We start from the raw sequence: 16,582 nt of genomic DNA, 5'->3' as shown, positions 1-16,582 counted from the left end.
TGGAACAGAGCCCATCCTAATGACATCATCTTAACTTGGTAGGAGGTAGGGCTAGAGATATAGGGGGCATTCCAATCCCAAAGAAAGGCAATGCTGAAGAATGCTCAAACTACTGCACAATTGCACTCATCTCACATGCTAGTAAAGTAATGTTCAAAATTCTCCAAGCTAGGCTTCAGCAATATGTGAACTGTGAAATTCCTGATGTTCAAGCTGGTTTTAGAAAAGGCAGAGGAACCAGAGATCAAATTGCCAACATCCGCTGGATCATGGAAAAAGCAAGAGAGTTCCAGAAAAACATCTATATTCTGCTTTCTTGACTATGCCAAAGCCTTTGACTGTGTGGATCACAATACACTGTGGAAAATTCTGAGAGAGATAGGTATACCAGACCACCTGACCTGCCTCTTGAGAAATCTGTATGCAGGTCAGGAAGCAACACTTAGAACTGGACATGGAACAACAGACTGGCTCCAAATAGGAAAAGGAGTACGTCAAGGCTGTGTATTGTCACCCTGCTTATTTAACTTATATGCAGAGTACATCATGAGAAACGCTGGGCTGGAAGAAACACAAGATGGAATCAAGATTGCCGGGAGAAATATCAATAACCTCAGATAGGCAGATGACACCACCCTTATGGCAGAAAGTGAAGAAGAACTAAAATGCCTCTTGATGAAAGTGAAAGAGGAGAGTGAAAAGGTTGGCTTAAAGCTCAACATTTAGAAAACGAAGATCATGGCATCCGGTCCCATCACTTCATGGGAAATAGATGGGGAAACAGTGGAAACAGTGTCAGACTTTATTTTTCTGGGCTCCAAAATCACTGCAGATGGTGACTGCAGCCATGAAATTAAAAGACGCTTACTCCTTGGAAGAAAAGTTATGACCAACCTAGATAGCATATTCAAAAGCAGAGACATTACTTTGCCGACTAAGGTCTGTCTAGTCAAGGCTATGGTTTTTCCTGTGGTCATGTATGGATGTGAGAGTTGGACTGTGAAGAAGGCTGAGTGCCGAAGAATTGATGGTTTTGAATTGTGGTGTTGGAGAAGACTCTTGAGAGTCCCTTGGACTGCAAGGAGATCCAACCAGCCCATTCTGAAGGAGATCAACTCTGGGATTTCTTTGGAAGGAATGATGCTAAAGCTGAAACTCCAGTACTTTGGCCACCTCATGCGAAGAGTTGACTCATTGGAAAAGACTTTGATGCTGGGAGGGATTGGGGGCAGGAGGAGAAGGGGACGACGGAGGATGAGATGGCTGGATGGCATCACCGACTCGATGGACGTGAATCTGAGTGAACTCCGGGAGTTGGTGATGGACAGGGAGGCCTGGCGTGCTGCAGTTCATGGAGTCGCAAAGAGTTGGACGACTGAACGACCGAACTGAACTGAACTGAACTGAACTGAGGGCCAGCCAGTGTGAGATAGGGCTTCTCTTCTGCTCAGTGGCCATCACTGTCTGTTGGGGGTTGGGTCAGGTTCCCCAGTTGCTGGAGCAGAAGACCTGCGGGTTGGGTCTGAGCTGGTCTCTTCCTTTTAAGCTTGAGCTTGCTTCTCTCAAACCCTTTCTGCCCAGTTCTCTGTGGGTCTTTCTTGAAGCCTTGGTTGTACATGACTCCTGCCAGTCTCTAGCTAACTCTCGTGACAAGTGCTCCTCATTTGGCTGTAGTTTTGATGTGTTCATGGAGGGGAGGTGAGTTCCATGTCCTCCTACTTTCTCATCTTCTTTCTGGGTAGAGTATTCTTGTTTAGGTTTTCTTTTCCTTTCATTATTTTGAATATATCATGCTGCTCCCTGTAGCCTGTAAAGTTTCTGCTTATAAGTCAGTTATAAGTTCCTTTGTAACTTCTAATGTGCTGTTGATTCCTTCTAGTGTATTTAAAAATTTCAGTTATTGTATTTTTTATATTGGGCTTCCCTGGTGGCTCAGTTGGTAAAGAATCTGCCTGCAATATGGAAGACATAGGTTTGGTCCCTGGGTTGGGAAGATCCCCTGGAGGAGGGCATGGCAACCCACTCCAATATTCCTTCCTGGAGAATCCTGTGGACAGAGGAGGCTGGTGGGCTGCAGTCCTGGGATTGCAGAGTTGGACATGACTGAATGACTAAGCACAGCACACAACTTTCTTCATCTCTGTTTCTTCTTTATATTTTCTCTTTATTAAACTTCTCACTGTATCCATCCATTCTTTTACTGAGTTTGTTGAGCATCTTTGTGATCTTTACCTTGAATTCTTTATTTGGTAGATTACTTATCTCCACACTGTTAACTTCTTTCTGGGGTTTTGTCTTGTTCCTTACTTTGGAATGTATTCCTCTGTCCCCTTATTTTTCCTAATTCTTTCTATTTATATATTTGGTAGGTCAGTTATACTTCAGATCTTGGAGAAATGATCTTATATAGGAGATGTACTATGGTATCCACTCTCCTCTGGTCATCACAGAGATATGCTCTAGAGTTGCCCCCTATGTGGGTGATATGGGCCCTTCTTGGATACTCTGGTGCCTAATTGCAGGTGGGCAGGATCTTGTCTTGGGACAGTTAGGTGCAGGTGCTGTGGAGGTCTGAAGCTGCTAGCAGCCTGCTGGAGGTTGGGTTGAGTCCCAGGTGGTTGATTATGAGCCTCAGGTGTTTCTGGGGCTGGTACTGGCTTGCTGGAGGGCACAACTTAGTCTCCTTTCATCTGGCTACTCAGTTTGCCAGGTCCCAGAACTGGTGGTGACCTGCTGGTTGGTGGTCAAGCCCTCTGCACTAATGGGCTAAAGGGAGGATTTCAATTTGGCATTTGCCAGCACATGTGTCCTCGTGGTAGAACAAGTTTTCCAAAATATCTGCTGCCTCTGTGTGTGTGTGTGTGTGTGTGTGTGTGTGTGTGTGTGTGTGTGTCCCCAGGGACAGTCCAGTAGTAGCCTTCTGCCTCTGGAGGTTCTCCAAGATCAGAGCAAGTGGAGATCGCCCAGGTTCCTTTCAAATTACTATCTCTGCTTTGGGAATCAGAGTATGTCCTTTAACACCTGCAGCTGTCCCATACTCAAGCCCTGTTGGCCTTCAAAACAAGATATTCTGGGAGCTCACCTTCTGGGTGTAGGATCCCCAGACTGGGGACATTGTTTTGTGGCTCAGACCCCTAACTCCCTGGGAGGATATGTGCATTTGTTGGTCACCTACCCTGGGTTGTGGGTCTTAACTATACCTCATCTCTGTCCCTACTACCATTGTTGTTTCTTCCTTATATCTCTATATCTGTATCTCTATCTATCTATCTAGAGAAATAACTATAAGCGAACTCAGGGTCTTCCTATCCTGCTATCTTAGCTCCAGAATGATTTTTTTTTTGATTCATGAATCATAATTGTTAGTGTAGTTTTGACAATTAAAAAGGGGGGGAGGGGGAAAGAGAGAGGAGAGAAGATGGGAACAGATATAGAGGATTTGATACCAGGCTGACTGCCAAATCATCTTTGGCATGAAGTGATGAAAATCTTTAGGAGATGAGGGTTCAAAGCTTATTAATAAAACTTAAAAGCAATTAACAGAGGCCCAGAAGAGCTAGGCAAAACAGAGAATACAAAGTATAATTGAAATTGGAAAAATATTCTATTCCCTCATCTCAAGGAAGAAGTTTGAGTAAAAGGTGAGAAAAATAGACTTTCCATTCCCTGGTGGCTCAGTTTGTTAAGAATTTGCCTGCATTACAGGAGACCAGTGTTTTATCCCTGGGTTAGGAAGGTCCCTTGGAGAAGGAAATGGCAACCCATTCCAGGATTTTTGCTTGGAGAATCCCATTGACAGAGAAGTCTGGTGGGCTACAGTACATGGGGTTGCAAGAGTCAGACATAACTGAAGCGACTGAGTACCATTTCTGGCAAAGCCTTCACATGCTCACATGGTCATCTGAAAAAAAATTCATATACTTTCAAGTGAACTCAGTTAAGATCATTCATTAACCTGGATAACAAATAGTCTGAGGTAATGATCAGATGACTAAAGATTCCAAAGCTATTCTTTATTTTTGTGGGTGCTGCCCTGAGTGGCATGTGGGATGTTAGTTCCTGGAACAGGAATGGAACCTGTGCCCTCTGCAGTGGAAGCACTGAGTCCTAATCACTGGACCTCCAGGGAATTTCCTCCAAAACTATTCTTTTAATGATTTAAAATGTTTTATGAAGAAATAACAGTGAAAGCTTAATAAATCTTTACTAGTGTGAATTCTTAGAATGAATAAAAAGGGATTAGTTCATTAATTATAGGTATGGCTGAAATGGAATTGTTTAGGTTAATGATCCAAGTTACTTTAAAGATTTGTGAGCAGAGCAGTCTGAGGTTATATTGGTGGAGTTATTAAATGGTTAGTAGCAGAGATTATTCAGACCCTGAAAGGGATAATTCTTCTATTCCCTCTTTACTCACAATGAAAATAGTCCTTTTGATGTAGGGTATTAGAAATGCAGACAACATTAGGTAGAATTTATGATGACAAGAAAGATCTAAGTTAGTATTGTTCAGACCATAGCAGTTGCTGTAATAGATGAGTTCCCAGTCAAGGGAATCTTTTTCTCAATTTAGTCTCAGAAAATTAAATGAATATTCAGGAGACTGTACTTGAATGACTAGCTCAGTTATCTCGTAGGGTAAAAATACCTATGATGGGAAAAAAGATTTATGTTATCCAGAAGAGAAGTAAAAAGGAAGAAGTGAAAAGATGGAGCTGGACGTAATAATTGGATAAATCAGTAAGCAGTTCAGACAGCTTTTGGAGAATAACATGAAAAAATGATGTTATTAGGATTCAGTAAATAATTAATAGTAAGATATAAATTGTGGGATGTTAGAAGTCACTTTGGCTCCACACACACATCTTAAAAAGCTCATTCAGGCTTACTGAATTTATTATAGCCTGGAAGATTGTGACTGCAAATTTTTGTGTACAGGGCTAAGTTTAGTCACTCAGTTAAGCATATAGAACCTAAAAAGAGATTGGCTGAGGACCAACATCTACTTGCACATACCCTTGAGGGTTTCTTTTTTTAAAATATAAATTTATTTATTTTAATTAGAGGTTAATTACTTTACAATATTGTATTGGTTTTGCTATACATCAACATGAACCCGTCACAGGTATACACGTGTTCCCCATCCTGAACCCCCCTCCCACCTTCCTCCCTGTACCATCCCTCTGGGTCGTCCCAGTGCACCAGTCCCAAGCATCCAGTATCATGCATTGAATCTGGGCTGGTGACTCGTTTGGTATATGATATTATACATGTTTCAATGCCATTCTCCCAAATCACCCCACCCTCACCCTCTCCCACAGAGTCCAAAAGACTGTTCTATACATCTGTGTCTCTTTTGCTGTCTTGCATACAGGGTTATCGTTACCATCTTTCTAAATTTCATATATATGCGTTAGTATACTGTATTGGTATTCTCGAATATATTTCCTTTTATAAGATAATATAATTCAGTGTACCATAATTACCAATGTACATAAAGTGGCAAGAAAAACAAAATATTGCATAGATGTGTTATAGTCTATAATGTCTTCATCACAGTGGACTCACTAAAAATTGGAAAGGGCAATTTAAACGGTGGTTATTCAAAACAAGTGGTTGACAAATATTGAAACGCTAGAATTTTATTTAAAAATTGCCTACTTACAGTGGAATGAGAGGAGGTAATACAAGTACTTCAGTGGAAAGTTTTATAGGACCAGAAGATAAAAAATAGGATGGGTAGTATTGCAGCTTTTCAACTTAGCATATAGTATTTTTAGTATGATTTTTCCTCATATGTTTGTGCTGGGCCAAATTTGAATCTATGTGCATTTGAATCTGAGGAGGAGGCTGCCAATAGTTAAACTATAATATCCATACCATTGAATTTACTTTCATGCACTTGTGATGACGGGCTTCCCTGGTGACTCAGATGGTAAAGAATCTGCCTGCAATGCAGAAGACCAGGGTTTGATCCCTGGGTCAGGAAGATCCCCTGGAGGAGGGCATGGCAACCCACTCCAGTATTCTTACTTGGAGAATCTATGGACAGAGGAGCCTGGTCGGCTACAATCCATGGGGTCACAAAGGGTCAGACATGACTGAAGTGACTTAGTATGCATTCACACACTAGGTGGCAGGAATATTTCTGTGACACTTTACCTTTCAAATGTGATGACAACTCCTTGCACATAGACCAGAGAAGAAGCATCACCAAGTTTCTGTCACTGCCTATCCTGTGGGTGGAGACTATAGCTAACACGGAAAACCAGTCTCATTCATCATCCATGTGATGCTTACAAGTCACTTTAAACATGGGCATCTAGCAGAAAGGAGAGGAAAAAAAGGTGGGGTGGATGACATATTGGGCATAATTATAGGCCAGGGCTTCTCAGGTGATACTAGTGGTAAAGAACCTGCCTGCCAATGTAGGAGACATAAGAGATGCGGGTTCAGTCCTTGGGTTGGGAAGATTCTCTGGAGGAGGGCTTGGCAACCCACTGCAGGATTCTTGCCTGGAGAATCCCATGGACAGAGGAACCTGGCGGGCTACAGTCCATGGGGTCACAAAGAGTCTGACATGAGTTAAGTGACTGAGCACACACAGCACATAGGCAAGTTCTAAAAATGAACCACATATTTCCACACCTCTCTGTTAGCTATAAAGTGGCCTACATAGCCATATCAGACAGTATATGAATATGGAGAAAATGTGGTCTGTTGTGTTTCCAGGGATAACAACCAACCTGTTTGGAAATAGCAATTTCTGCCAGATTAGAGTAAACATCCTCAGAGTGTAGTTTTTGTTGTTGATTCTTGTTTCTTTTCTTTTCTTGGCCATGCCCAGTGGTGTGTAGGATCTTAGTTCCCAGATCAACAGTGGAATGAGTGCTCCTGCAGTGAAAGCAGTCTTAACCACTAGGCCACCAGGGAAGGCCCAGCATTTAGTTTTAATGAAGAGTAAATGATGGAATAGACAAGGTTCACAGTAAGCAAGTTTAAAGAGAAGTGAGAATGTCAATATGACTGAGAACAAATTGTATAGAGACAAATAGTATCAGCAGCTTCAGATTTTGTGCCTGTTCATCCTTCCTTTTAACTGGATTCATTGACTTGTTTTTTTCTCTATATCTTTGAGCGGAATGCAATGTTTTTAATTGAGTGGAGAAATGCTTGCTTCACTTGCTTGTTTCTCAGTGTGTAAATAAAGGGATTCAACATGGGTGAGATAGAAGTAATAAGGAGTGAAATTCCTTTGTTAATAGCTACTTCACCCTTGGCAGAAGGTTTGACGTAAATGAAGATGCAGCTACCATAAGTGATGGAAACAACAATCATGTGGGAAGAACAGGTGGAGAAGGCCTTCTTCCTTTGCAGGGCAGAGGGAAACCTTAGAATGGTACTAATGATATAAATGTAGGAAAGAACTACACACATGAGGGTGATGATGAAGGTCAACACAGCACATGCAATAACCATCTGCTCTATCAGCCATGTGTCTGAGCAAGAGATCTTCAGGATAGGAGAAGCATCACAGCAAAAGTGATCAATGATATTAGAGTCACAGAATTCCAGTTCTAAGCCCAGAATAATTGGTGGGAGTATGATGATCAGTGCTGCCACCCAACAGAAAAGGATGAAGTTCTTGCAGACTCTACTGCTAATGATGGTTGTGTAATGTAGGGGTTTGCAGATGGCCACATAGCGATCGTAGGACATGATGGCCAGGAGGAAAAATTCTGTCACTGCAAACAGGTCTGTAAACAACAGTTGACTGGCACAAGCAGTATAGGTGATGGACTTATCCCCGGATGATATGCTGTACAGGAATCTGGGAACACAAGCAGTTGTGAATGAAATCTCTAAGAAGGAGAAATTTTGGAGGAATAGATACATAGGTGTTTTAAGGTGTGAATCAATCAGAGTGAGGGTGATGATGCTTAAGTTTCCAGATACACTCAAAGTGTAGGACAGAAATAGAAAAATGAAGAGCAAAATTTTCAGTCGAATGTCATCTGTCAACCCCAGCAAGATGAAGGTTGTTATTGCGGTTTGGTTTTTCATCTGTGATGGTTATCTCTTGCCCAATCTGCTTGAAAAAATAAAGACTTTGCATGAGGAACTCCAGCTTTCTGGCTGGTTTCTGATGTCAAGAGAAGTAAATATGAGAGTGACTGATACAACCGGTCATTGGAAAAGCAAGCACATACCACATGACAATGTTTCATCACCTCTTTGTGTCACATAAACTGCATATTCATTTTTAAATTGTGTTATTTCACACTAGTGCTTCTAATGAATGTACACTTAACTCCTAATTGGTCATTCAACATACAAATATCAATGGGAAAAAATGCTTCTATCAATATATTGTTTTAGGATCAACAAGTCTGTTTTCCTGAATGTCCTATCTCCATATATGCTTCTAGCAAGAAGTTAACACCCCTTTCAAAAAGAAAAAGCAAAATGGTGGTTGATATATGGCAAAACCAATATAATATTGTAAAGTAATTAACCTCCAATTAAGATAAATAAATTTATGTTAAAAAAAGAAAATCCTAGCATTAAAGCTTACACGTGTGTTAGCTATTATATTGGCAATGAATTACTTTTTAAAAAAATTTTATTTATTTTTAATTCAAGGATAATTGCTTTACAATATCGTTTAGATTTCTGCCATACATCAACATGAATCAGCCACAGGCGAACATATGTCCCCTCCCTCTTGAGCCTCCCTCCCACCTCCCGCCCCACCCCACCCCTCTTCATTGTCACAGAGCACTGAATCTGAGCCCCCTGTGTCCTACAGCAAATTCCCACTGGCTGTCTATTTCACATATGGTAGAGTATATGTTTCCACGCTGCTCTCTCAATTCATCCTCTTCTCTCCTTCTCCCACTGTGTCTACAGTCTGTTCACTATGTCTGCATTTCCATTGCCCTGCACATAGTACAGGATAGTTTATCCTGTTTCAGCTTATCCAGTCCAGCCTCTTTGAGGCATGTTTAAAACTTTTTTATTGGATATATTTTCTGAAAAATTTATTTAAATGTGTTACAATCCAAACACTAGGAGTTTTTCCTCATAGAAAATTTATTTCAAAGTATATTTGCTATATTTACCTTTGACTGTGCTTTCCAGCTACTGTTAGAATAGAATATATTATGTATTTTCATGTTTCCTAGGATATGCTTGTGCAACAAAAATTTCTCCCCAATTTGCAAACTATATTCTGGAACTGTATCATTGAGTGGATTACTTTATTTCTGATTCCCTTGCCAATGAAAACATTAAAGCCTTCTAACTAGATTCTACAGTTTCATATTCTCTGTGCTGTTCTGTGCTTAGTCGTTCATTTGTGTCCAGCTCTTTGTGATCCCATGGACTGTAGCCGGCCATGCTCCTCTGTCTATGGGGATTCTCCAGGCAAGAATACTGGAACGGGTTGCCATGCCCTCCTTCGGGGGATCTTCCCAACTCAGGGATAGAACCCAGGTCTCCTGGGTTACAGGAGGATTTTTTACCATCTGAGCTACCAGAGAAAGCTTAGCTTGTGAGAACATTCACTTTTTCCATCAAAGGGGTCTCATTAAGAGCAATTTTTGATATTAAAATTATAAACTGAATTCTATTATTTCTTTCTAAACACAGTTGGCAAGGAAATCTGCCTACCCTGTGTAAGTATTTTTTTTTAGTAATGTGTTGCTTCAAAATTTATTACAGAGAAAGGAGGGAATGTTAAAGTATGTTCATAGAGCTAAAAAACCATATCCATGACTTTTAATATGTTTTTGGTCAACCTTATTTCAGCTTGAAATACACTCAAATCACATTATTATGGATGACATTTAGCAGTATCCAGTTTAACAAAACTTTGACAGTTCTTAATGATACTTCTACCTTTACCTTCCATCTATATGATAATTGTTTCCTGTCTTTTTAACCATTTATATATCAACTCACCTGATTTTTGCACTAATTAAACTATTCCTCACAAGGTCACCACTAGTCTATCTCATTTCACTCGTTAAACACAATTCAGTCTTCATTTCACTCAAACTCTCAGCTACATATAAGAGAATAAACTGCCAACTTGCAAAAGTGATGATGGCATAATTTCCCCTATCTCATATTTTCCTCAGTTTCTTCCTACCATTCTGGTCTGTTTTCCATTCTCCTTGATGGTGACTTCACTTTTGATAACCATTCTGTTAATGGATTGACCTGCAATTTCTTTTCTAGGCAATTTGTTCTTTCACTCTGTTCTCTCTTGAAGAGATTCTCATAAATAAAGTGACCTCCCTTAGGTTGATAATTCCCAAATTTATATATGCAGGGAAAATGCTTCCTACAGTATTCTGACTTCAACATTAAACTTATTCTTGCACATATAGATCACACACAGAAGGTTTGAATTTAGACTTTTCCTTGGACAATTGACTTCGGTATCCTGTTCTTTTTTCAAGTGCAAATTGAGATGAAAATAATGTATACATTTTAAGATTGTACTGATAAATGTAGATAATACATATCTACATTTCTACAATATCTATAGCTGTTACTGGAATATGGGGAACACGCATTACTATTTACTATATTAAGCATTCCTATTTCATTTCTCCATTATTTCCTTTTCAGTGACCTCTAGATGTGTCCATTTCAAGATTTTAAATATGGCACTCATTTAAACATTACAGAGAAGTGTTTCCTTCTCTGTAAATCCCAAGTCATATAAGGACATTCTTAATTCTTCCTCTTTCTTTACTCTCATCTTCAGTTTATTATCAAGTCTTGTGATTTCTTAAATTTTTCCTTGCATTTCTTACACACATTTTCCTTTTTAGCCTGTTTCTCCCATGACAATTATACCATGGGTATCTTTATCTCATAGCTGAAATATTGCAAAACTATATTAATATGTACTCAGCATATATCATTACTTCTCCTGTTCAAGATTTTAAAAGCAACACAATCAGAATCATTTTTCTAAAGCCCAGAATATGATAATTCTCTCCCATGTTGTGACAATAATGATCTGAAGTTACCCCATACTAGATATTTTCTTAAAGCTCATGGAAGTTAATTCATTTAGGGTCTAGCTAATGTTTCTGAAGAGGAAGATACAGAACATATGCTTGGATTTTGAATTTCAAGTGCATAGCATTTAGGTTGTTTTAAGGTAATAAATATTTGAGTAAACAAATGAATATTATATTTGCCTTAAACATCGAATATAAAGTATTTATCTTTAAAATGATTTAGTGGGTTTTTAGAGTGACCTTTAAGAAGATTTTTAAATTTTTATATGAGCCTAACTGGTAAAATTAAACTGATCTTTTGAGACTGCCTTTAATATTATGCAGATATGAGTGAATCTCCGTTGCTTTCCTGTGGACTGATGTGTAGTGAGAGGAAGTTCACGTCCTGTGCTTTTTACTCAGCTTGTGGAGTGAGATGCAGTGTTTTTATTTCCTCTTTTCTCTTTAGCCTGTTTCTCCCATGATATCAACTATATGGAGTTATTGTGCATATTCATTGAGATAATCCATGCAGAGTGATGGGTAGATGGTGAGTTAAAGTCACTTCCCCTACTTTTTCTCTCCTTCATTTTCTTCCTCCTTCTCATTTTCTTTTTGTTCCATAACTTATGCTAACTGTTACTTATATTGATGTATGATGATATTAGGGGCTTCCCTGGTAGCTCAATTGATAAAGAATCTGTCTGTAATGCAGGAGATCTGGTTTGATCCCTGAGTTGGGAATATCCCCTGGAGAAGGAAATGGCAACCCACTCTATTGTTCCTGTTGGAAAATCCCATGGACAGAGGAGCCTGGTGGGCTACAGTCCATGGGGTCGCAAAAGCTGGACATAACTTAGCAACTAAACCACCATGATGACATTAATCCATAAAGCTCTTATGTTCCTTTCTTGTGTTCTGTATAAAGTTATAAAGTTGGTGGACTTCCATGCCTCTGTCAACCTGTTCAGTGCTCTGTGGAGAAGCACTAAGGGTAGATTCCAGAGACCTAAATGTTTGAACACAAGGCAATAGATATTCTACATTTCTTTCTCAGCTATCATTGAGTAATTATTTGGGCAGCAATTTTCTTTTGTAAATGTGGAGTTTATGCCATTTTCTCCCTTCATTCTAAGGAATAAAAGGACTTCCCATGGAAATATTAATTCATTTGTTATGTGAATCGTTTCACTTATTTTTGCAGTCTATTCCACAAGAACCTAGAGATGCATTCTGTTAAGGCCTAGTGAATGAACACTTGTTATTTTTATCAAGACAGTAACAAATAACATCATCAGACTGCAATAGATAAGAAATTACCTATGGTTAATAAGCATCTCTATAGAAAAGAGGCACTAATCTTGGCTTGAGAGGAGAAATAACTAGCTAGCAATCAGGTAAACTTTTAGGTAGTATCATAAAGGAATTGACACTCTGAACTAAGCTGAGAAAATTCTAAAGCTCTCAGTGTTTCTCTGTGGCATCCTAACTCAGACCATAGTTCAGGATTCCCAAACTCTCCTGCCTTTCTATTCACTGATTCTTATCTTCTGTGATCCCAGGTGTTAAGTCAATGCTCTGATAAATCATTTTCATTCATGTGCATTTTCTTTTTAATATATTTCAAGGATAATTTGCTTTTATAGTTGGCTCACTATAATTCGATCATTAATGACAACATTGCTGGGAATTTGCCCCTTTAAGTATCTTATAGTTACGTATGGGCATAAATATGTATTGATTCATGAGTGACACAGTGGGATAGATCACTTGTGTTTATCACCCTAGTTCTTATGAGCACTCATTAACTGATTTGAAACATATTTATTGAGACTTATGATTTGGCTTGTTCTGCTGTGGATACTAATGATAAAAAAAAAGTGAACAGATAAGTAACCCATCTCTATGATGTATGTTATAAATATTTCCAATGAGTCTAATCCCTTCATATTTCATTCTTCTGATTCTAAAAAACACTTAGTTTAGTCACTCAGTCATGTCCGACTCTTTGCGACCCCACGGACTGCAGCACACCAGGTCTCCCTGTCCATCACCAACTCCCAGAGTTTACTCAAACTCCTGTCCATTAATTCAAAAACACTAGAAATAACTATTTTCTTTTTGGAGATAACCAAATTAATTCATTGCCATCTCTGATGTTTATTTAAATAGATAAGTCTGATGTTTTGCAGAAACTAAGGAACTAGTATGTTGGATGAAGAAAAAAGACTATTACCAAAGAAGAACATACTTACTCTAGTGGAAGGCAACCATGACTTTAGTTGACTGTGTAATCTTCATTGTCCCCAAGATGAAACTGAAATTATAAATGGCCTTAAATACATGCACTAATGCCCCTCTCATGAGGACATACACATTCACAGTATTTTGCAGTGGATAGTACTCTGAGTACTGTCAACAGACTCTCATTAAGGATTCTATTCCACTTTAAATCTAGGAAGCAATTTTTATGTCTCAAAGCTGAAATAAAAAGTCATTTATTTTTAATGTCTGAGAAATACATTTGTAGATTTTGAAAATATAATTTCTGATATCTCTTGGCAGAGATAGTTTTTTACACAGTGAAGTAAGATGAATGTTTTATTATCTTAGACTCTTATGGATGTTCAGGTTTCTTCTGTGTGGATAAATAAAGCGTGACTAAAGCTCAAAAGTGACTAATGAATCTAATATGCACTGAATTTTGGCAAAATATGTAATGCAAGCAGCAGTGGGAATCGGGTCCTTGGAGACAATAAGATGCAACAATTTTATTAGATACATTCTAAGTGTAAAACAATAATGTTCTGATGAAAAGATATTTCTGGGTACCCTTCAACTCATATAATAAAGAATTAAGGAAACACATCAAAGTTGCTTTATGTCTGTGTTTTCATGGGAAAATACTTATCTATGTATTTTTATATATATGATAGGCTGTATACATAAAGTCAGTTTCTAAGTCAATATCTGTAATTATTTGTGGTAAAACATATTTGCATCACAAATTTTATGTATCATACTCTTTTAATGGATAAACAATTATTTAATATAGCTTCTCATATTTAACTACTATAAATATAATATTAAATATTTTATATAAGCATCCTTATTTCCTTAGCTTAATATTATCAGAAGAGGAATTCCTAAGGCAAACCCACCTACCTTTTAGAATTCTGAAGTGTATTGCTACATTTTGCTTCCAGTGTGTAATATAACTTGTTTATCATGAAAGCATTTGGGTCTCTCTTTGGTACTGCTGGGATTATGGGATCTGATGAATTTCACCCTTATTTCTTATTTGAGTTCTGAGTCAACTAGAGAGAGAAAGTAAGCAAGTAAATGAAGATTAAAATACCAGTTTTATTCTATAAGTATTGAAAAGATGGCTTTGAATATCCTAGTAAGAACATCTCAAGTTAGTGAGTTTTCTATATCCCTAGATAGACAGTGCTAGAAATCTAATTCCACCCTACTACTTGGGACAGACCGTTTAGATGACTTTGAAGAGTCTGAAATATGTCTGTAGAAAAGACAATGTAAAGAGGAAATGGAATAGGATGGATGTAATATATCACGTTGTTCAGTCACTAAATCATGTCTGACATTTTGCGACCCTATGGACTGCAGCACCCCAAGCTTCCATGTCCTTCACTATCTCCTGAAGTTTGTTCAAACTCACGTCCGTTGAGTCTGTGATGCCATCCAGACACCTCATCCTTTGTTGTCCCCTTCTCCTGCCTTCAGTCTTTCCCAGCATCAGGGTATATCATGGGCTGTACTTAACTGCTCAGTCATGTCGGACTCTTTGCAACCTGATGGACTGTAGCCCGCCAGGATCCTCTGTCCAAGGGGATTCTCCAGTCAATAATACTGGAGTGAGTTGCTATGCCCTCCTCCAGGGAGGGTATATCATATCCTTGTTCAAAATCCACCCATCTCAGGCAGAATAGGTAGAAGTCCAGAAATTGCACAAATAAATGATTGGAAGAAATGTCCAAATCTTAGCAATAAAATAGGAAAGTGTCTGCCTTTCTTTACAATCTAATAGTAAATATATTAATCTAAAATCATTTAATTATCAGGAAAATGAAATTACTCTCTCCTTCAAGTTCAGACACTGTGAAGTGATACATAAACTGTATGGCACTATTAACATTTAAATAGTTAAATAGTTATTTAAATAACATTAAATAGTTATGGCACTGTTTAATATTAATTAAATTCTGTTCAGTTTCTAATAGATACTGAATAACAGTCTTTTGATTATATGCTGTTCCTTGATTTCTCCTCTGAAACAGCAGCCATATGATTTTTTTTTTTAACTTTACAATATTGTACTGGTTTTGCCATACATCAACATGAATCCACCACAGCTGTACACGTGTTCCCCATCCTGAACCCCCCTCCTACCTCCCTCCCCGTACCATCCCTCTGGGTCATCCCAGTGCACCAGCCCCAAGCATCCTGTATCCTGCATTGAACCTGGACTGGTGATTCATTTCTTATATGATATCATACATGTTTCAATGCCATTCTCCCAAATCATCCCACCCTCGCCCTCTCCCACAGAATCCAAAAGACTGTTCTATACATCTGTATCTCTTTTGTTCTCTCACATACAGGGTTATCGTTACCGTCTTCCTAAATTCCATATATATGTGTTAGTATACTGTATTGGTGATTTTCTTCCTGGCTCACTTCACTCTGTATAATCAACTCCAGATTCATCACCTCATTAGAACTGATTCAGATGTATTCTTTTTAATGGCTGAGTAATACTCCATTGTGTATATGATTGTTTAAATTATTTTAAATTAGTTAAATAAAATATTGTATGTGTTCATTGAATAATTGTATGACTCATATATTTTTTAACTTCTGAAAATTATTATATAATTATTATATTAAAGAGAATGTGGAGAGTAGAGACCATATATCTCTTCCTAGTATTTACCACATTTCCAATAACTATTTTTCTTAATCAAATTGGCTTCATATTAAGCCAATGGTTAACAAATCATATGATTATAACCTTCAAGAGAGAAAATCAGTTCTCTTTAAGACTGAACAACTTCCACTTTTACCATTCTATTTTTACATCATCAGTTCCTTTTAATATTTTTTTGGGTCTATGGTGGATATATTAGAATTTACTCCCAATAAGGGTACTAAATAAATTGCCAAGGCCGCTCTAAACCCATCAATTAAAATTTGTGTCCTAATATTTTTCCAATGTCTAGTATTTAGATATTATATCTAATACACATCATCTAAGATCAAATGACAGTATAGATATTCTAGGGATGACCCTGAGGGATGGGATGGGGAGGGAGGGGGGAGGAGGGTTCAGGATGGGGGCCACATGTACACCCATGGCTGCTTCATGTCAATGTATGGCAAAAACCACTACAATATTGTAAAGTAATTAGCCTCCAATTAATGTAAATAAATTAGTTATAAAAAACCTCCATAACGTTGATGTCCCAAGTTTAGATGATTAAATATTCTTCCAGTGTATAGGTTCTTACAACTTATAAGTACAGATTTCTTAGAAAATATTT

The 16,582-nt window shown here is 38.1% G+C and overlaps 1 pseudogene; it reads right to left on the bottom strand.

Annotated features, from left to right (window-relative positions):
- Positions 1–7,125: 7,125 nt before the first annotated feature.
- LOC120857391 lies at positions 7,126–12,250 on the bottom strand (annotated as a pseudogene).
- Between the last annotated feature and the right edge of the window lie 4,332 nt (positions 12,251–16,582).

The sequence above is a fragment of the Oryx dammah genome, unplaced genomic scaffold (assembly GCF_014754425.2).
Source record: "Oryx dammah isolate SB20612 unplaced genomic scaffold, SCBI_Odam_1.1 HiC_scaffold_29, whole genome shotgun sequence".
NCBI classification, from domain to species: domain Eukaryota; kingdom Metazoa; phylum Chordata; class Mammalia; order Artiodactyla; family Bovidae; genus Oryx; species Oryx dammah.
This window is presented reverse-complemented; position numbering and strand designations above follow the sequence as displayed.